This window comes from Colobus angolensis, unplaced genomic scaffold, assembly GCF_000951035.1.
Source record: "Colobus angolensis palliatus isolate OR3802 unplaced genomic scaffold, Cang.pa_1.0 Scaffold121, whole genome shotgun sequence".
Taxonomy (NCBI): domain Eukaryota; kingdom Metazoa; phylum Chordata; class Mammalia; order Primates; family Cercopithecidae; genus Colobus; species Colobus angolensis.
Window position 1 is genome coordinate 5,881,749 of NW_012113253.1, and position 5,221 is coordinate 5,886,969.

The 5,221-nt window shown below is 44.2% G+C and overlaps 1 protein-coding gene across 1 annotated transcript in view; it reads left to right on the top strand.

The window, feature by feature from the left end:
* Nucleotides 1–4,634: 4,634 nt before the first annotated feature.
* The window catches only part of NCALD (neurocalcin delta), a 472,522-nt gene continuing 471,935 nt past the window's right edge, over nt 4,635–5,221 (top strand). The window contains exon 1 of the mRNA XM_011931436.1: nt 4,635–4,971. The gene's annotated coding sequence lies outside the window, so the exon portion shown is untranslated. The remainder of the gene's footprint in view (nt 4,972–5,221) is intronic.

The following is a 5,221-nucleotide window of genomic DNA, read 5'->3' on the forward strand; positions in this document are numbered from 1 at the left end:
CAGACTTGAAAGGCTACATACTATATGATTCATTGATCTGACGTTCTTGAAAAGAAAGAACCACAGAGGCAAAGAACGCATCAGTGATTGCCAGGGGCTAGGGTTAGGGCAAAGGCTTCACTACAGTGGGCAGTAACATTATTGGAGGGGTGACAGTGCTCTGAATTCTGATAGAAGTGATGACTATTCAACTGTGCATCTATTAAAACCCGCAGAACTGTTTATTAAGAAAGTGAATTTTATTGTTTGTCAATTAAAAAAATAAATTTCAAAAGAGGCCTCAATGACTTTGCATTGTTCTTAGAATAAATTCCAACTGAGAATAAATTTTATGTTTTTGATCCCGAGTTGCAAAACGGTCTATGATCTGGCCCTGACACTCTGTGACCTTGTTTTTTACTCTCCCTTTTGTCCACTGTATTAAACTCATTTTATGCATCCTGTAAGATTGATGATAATGCACCAATTTGCTAGAGTGAACCTAGCAGTGGTCTGTACTGTCACGGCGTTCAGGAGGCCAGGTTGCTACTACTTCTGCTACTACTTTGGATTGAGGTGCTCACTGTGGCTGCTGCTCCCAGTCCCTCAGGGTGCTCTCAGGTACAGCCAGCCCAGCAGTGCCTCACCTCCTGTCATATGCCTTGCCTTCCACCTTGGGACTTCCCTGATGTTGTCCAGGCAGCTACTTTGTGGCCACTCACAGGCAACCTAGGAGGGCTAAGTTAACTAATGGGAGACTAAGTTGACTAATGGGAGAAGGGAGTCTGCCAGTATGTTTTCTCTCTTCCAACCACACCAGTAGCCTTCCTTCACTGCCGACAGATGTTTGGAGCTTCAGAAGCATTACATTGCTTCTCTGAAGACCACAGATCAGTGCCTCTCTCTTGGATCCCTCCTAAACTCTCAGCAGTGCCCCCACACTGCCTCCTGACTAACCCATGGTGCTCCTGCAGACTCAAGTGGCAATGCCCAGCTACAGAATGCACTTCCTTGTGGTTGCTCTCCCTCTTCTCCTGGCTCACTTCCCTTTCCTCTCAGTCCTATGCCCCTGTGGTTTCACTTCCTTATGTACTGTTCATGCCTAACCTTTTGCTCAGGCTCTACTTGCTGGGGAGTTCAGCCAAGGGCGCCCCCACCAAGCTCTAGCCACATCTGATTTCCTTGATTCCAGAATAAGCTGTGTATTTCCCCCCAACCTACCCTCAAATTAGAGACTTTGCACTATGTTTCCTCTGCCTGGCTCCTTCCTCAGCTGTTCCGTCAATCATTCTATGTGAATATTGACATATGCACTCATCTAATATGTGTCTTATGTGCTCTATTTATTTTTCTCTTATTAAACTATAAGCCCCACAAGAACATGCACCTGTCTTGTTTAGTGCTATATCCTGAGAGCCTGGAGCAGCTCTAAGCACATAGGAAGCCCTTAGAATGAATACTTGCCATTGTTGGACTGGCTAGTCTAAAATCTATACATTCAGTTGCTTGCTTGACACAAACTTGCCATTCAGTGACCAAAGTTGACCAAATGAGGTGGTGAGAGAACTGTCTCAGCAAATGAGATCTCTTGAGGTGGGAGGCTCTGACCATAGACTTACTGCCAGTTATCTCAGTGTTCCCAGTTTCCAATACCACACTGTTGAAAGAGCGTTTAAAAAAGCAGGGCCCAGCCAGGAGTGGTGGCTCACGCCTGGAATCCCAGCACTTTGCGAGGTCAAGGCGGGTGGATCACCTGGGGTCAGGAATGTAAGACCAGCCTGGACAACATGGTGAAACCCCATCTCTACTAAAAATACAAAATTAGCTGGGCGTGGTGGCAGGTGCCTGTAATCCCAGCTACTCAGGAAGCTGAGGCAGGAGAATTACTTGAACCTGGGAGGCAGAGGTTGCAGTGGGCCGAGCCGAGATCACGCCATTGAACTCCAGCCTGGGCAACAAGAGTGAAACTCTGTCTTTTAAAAAAAAAAAAAAGGAGAGCCCAGCATTCAGGCATAAATCTTTATGTCCTTGAATTAGGCAAAGCCTTTTAGATACAACACTTAAAGTACAAGCCTCAAAAGAAAAGATAGATAATTTGTGTTTCATCAAAATGGAAAACTTTTATGCTTCAAAGAACACCACCAAGAAAATAAAAACGCAACCCACAGATATGGAGGAAATACTGACAAATCATAGATCTGATAAGGTACTTACATCCAGAATACACAAAAAAACTCACACCTGGATAATAAAATGATAAATAACCAAATTTAAAATGGGCAAAGGATCTGAGTAGACATTTCTGTGAAGAAGCTACATAAATGGCCAACATGAAAAGATGATCCACACCATGAGCCATTAGGAAAATGGAAATCAAATGTTGTAAGATACCATTGTATGACAACACATGGAACATATGGGCACAGAGAGGGAACAACACACACCGGGGCCTGCTGGGGGGTGAGGGGCAAGGGGAGGGAGAGCATTAGGACAAATACCTAATGCATGTCGGGCTTAAAACCTAGATGACGGGTTGACAGGTGCAGCAAACCACCATGGCACATGTGTACCTATGTAACAAACCTGCACATCCTGCACATGCATCCCAGAACTTAAAGTAAAATTAAAAAAAAAAGATACCATTGGACCTCTACTGGGATGGTATAATTTTTTTCAGCAGCAAATAACAGGTGTTGGTGAGGATATGGAAGAAATCTGGAACCTTCATATAGTGCTGGTGGGAATGTAGAATGGTACAGCTGGTATGGGAAAAGGTATGGCAATTTCTCAAAATGTTCAACGTGGAGTTACCATGAGATTTGGCAATTTTACTGCTAGGTGTATATATATATCTATATATATATACCCAAGAAAAATGAAAACGTACATCCACAGAAAAACTTGAACACAAATGTTCACAGTAGCATTATCCATAATCGTAAAAAAGTGAACCTAAATGTCTGTCAACTGATAAATGGATAATCAAAGTATGATGGAGCTATACAATGACCTCTTATTTGTTCATGAAGAGGAATAAAGTACTGATGCATGCTATGACATGAGAGAGCCTTGATAACATTAAGCTGAGTGAAAGAAGCCAGTCACAAAGTCCTCATATTGTATTATTCCATTTATATAAAATGTCCAGAATTGGCAAATCTGTATATAGAGAAGATAGGTAAGTGGTCACTGGAAGTTGAGGAAAGAAGGGAGTAAGCGCTAACAGGTATGGGATTTCTTTATGGGGTGATGAAAATCAGTTCTCAAATTGGTTATGTTAATAGTTTGTACAACTAACTGTGCATATGCAAAAAACATTAAATTGCATACTTTGAGTGAATAGTATGATGTGTGAATTATACCTCAGCAAAACTGTTTCTTTTCTTTCTTTTTTTTTTTAATGGTACAGATCATTAAAGAAAAGTCACATCAATAAAGAAAAGTAGATAAAGTGGACTTTAAAATCACCTCTCTCTCAGGTATACCACCCCTAGCACCTTCGTAACTGCTGCCTACACACAGAGTCTGTCCAGACTGCAGGTGATGAACTGCAGATTCTTTTTGCCTTGGCTTATGGAGCACATAAAATATTTAAAAAATAAGTTAGTAATATTTTAAAATTAGAAGAGTTCGCATTAAATGTGAACTTCTGGCTTCTCTTGGGGGTAGGGGGAACCAAACCAAAGTAAAATAAAATACCCCGACTTGATGGCCACACTGGACCTTCTTTTCCCATGTAGAAAAATGAGGCCGCCTTTTTCAGGGCCATTGTGCCATTTTCAGTTTGTCTCTGTATAACCATTTAAGTTACTTCTTTGTTACCTGCTTTTATCCCTTAGGGACATTTGAGTTTGCAACACCTGTGCAGACCTTTCACTGCATCAAATCTGCCTGGTTTTGGGTCCTGTTGCCTGAGGCCTTGCTTGATGATTGGCTAATCCCATGGTGGTTTCCAACCCTGGCTGCACATCAGAGTCTCCTGGGGCCCATGTGAAAAAAATACCCATACAAAGCTGGACATTCCTGAACCCCAAATTTTTTTTAACAATTAGGTTAGACTCTCTTGGGGTGGGGCCTAGTATTAAGAAAAAAGAAAAAAACGAAAAACCAAAAAATCCAACTTTCCAACGCAAGCAAAGGTTTTAGTATTTGATAATGGTTTAACGGCCTCTCAGATAATTTTTGTCTTTCAATTGAAAGCAACCAGTAGAGCTAGGAAAGGGTGCTTTTGATTAGATCAACCTTTTACTTGATGTTTAAATCAGAGTTGGCAGCTGTCTGGACCTCAATGGAACTGTCCTTTCTATAACCAGTCATGTTAAAAGATTTTGCAAACATTATAACAAGGAAGGCCAGGTCACGGTGCCTTTGCAGCCTTGTTATTTGTAACCAGCAACTTTTTAAATAGATGAAGTTGAGTTGCTCTTGAGACATTCTGCGGGTTCTGGAAATGTCACCGGGGTTGACAAGCACAAGGAGTTAGTTACTGTGACTTTTTGAGAGGCCATGAGTGGACGATACAGCAAGACAGGAAACAGGTGCTGGCAGCCAGCAGGCACTCGATAAATATTGGGTGAATGAATTGACAAGACATTTCGCTTCTCATTATCTCCACACGAGATGAAAAATTTGAGGGGAAGAAGGAAGGGCAGGAGAGGGGCCCCTTAGATGTCTTCCTCCGGATTTTTTGTTAAGCCTTTCCTAGACAATTTACAGAAGGTTTCGGGTAAAGAAAGCACTGGTTAGAAAAACGCAGCCCCCTCCCACCTTGTGGGCGTGAAGAGTCCAGAGGAGACCACCTGAGAAGCTTTTCAACTGCCTTCCAAGGCTCCCTTGAACTTCACTGCGGGACAGTAGGGACCCCAGACCCCCACTCAAATAGAGCTTTCGAAGGAGGTGCTCTAGGCTGAATCTGACCTCCCATGACCCAAGGAGGTAAACAGATGGCACCCCTCGGAAAGTAGCAGTGCAGGCTGGCTAGAGGCCTGGGCGGTGAGCTAGGACTGGGGCACAGTGGGGACACGCCTGGTGGCTGTACCAGGGCAAGGCGGGGGCGTCCACTGCACCTGCAAATCCCGCGCCTCATCTTGGCCCCCCTGCATCCCCGAGGTCAAGCCCACCCCGGAGAGGCTGCCTGCGGGGCTGCAGTGGAGAGGGGGTCTGAGGCCAAGAGGAGGGAGGCGGCGAGTCAGGCTGGGGAGGGGGGCGCGGCTGGCGACGGTGCTGTCCAGGGGGAGGCGGG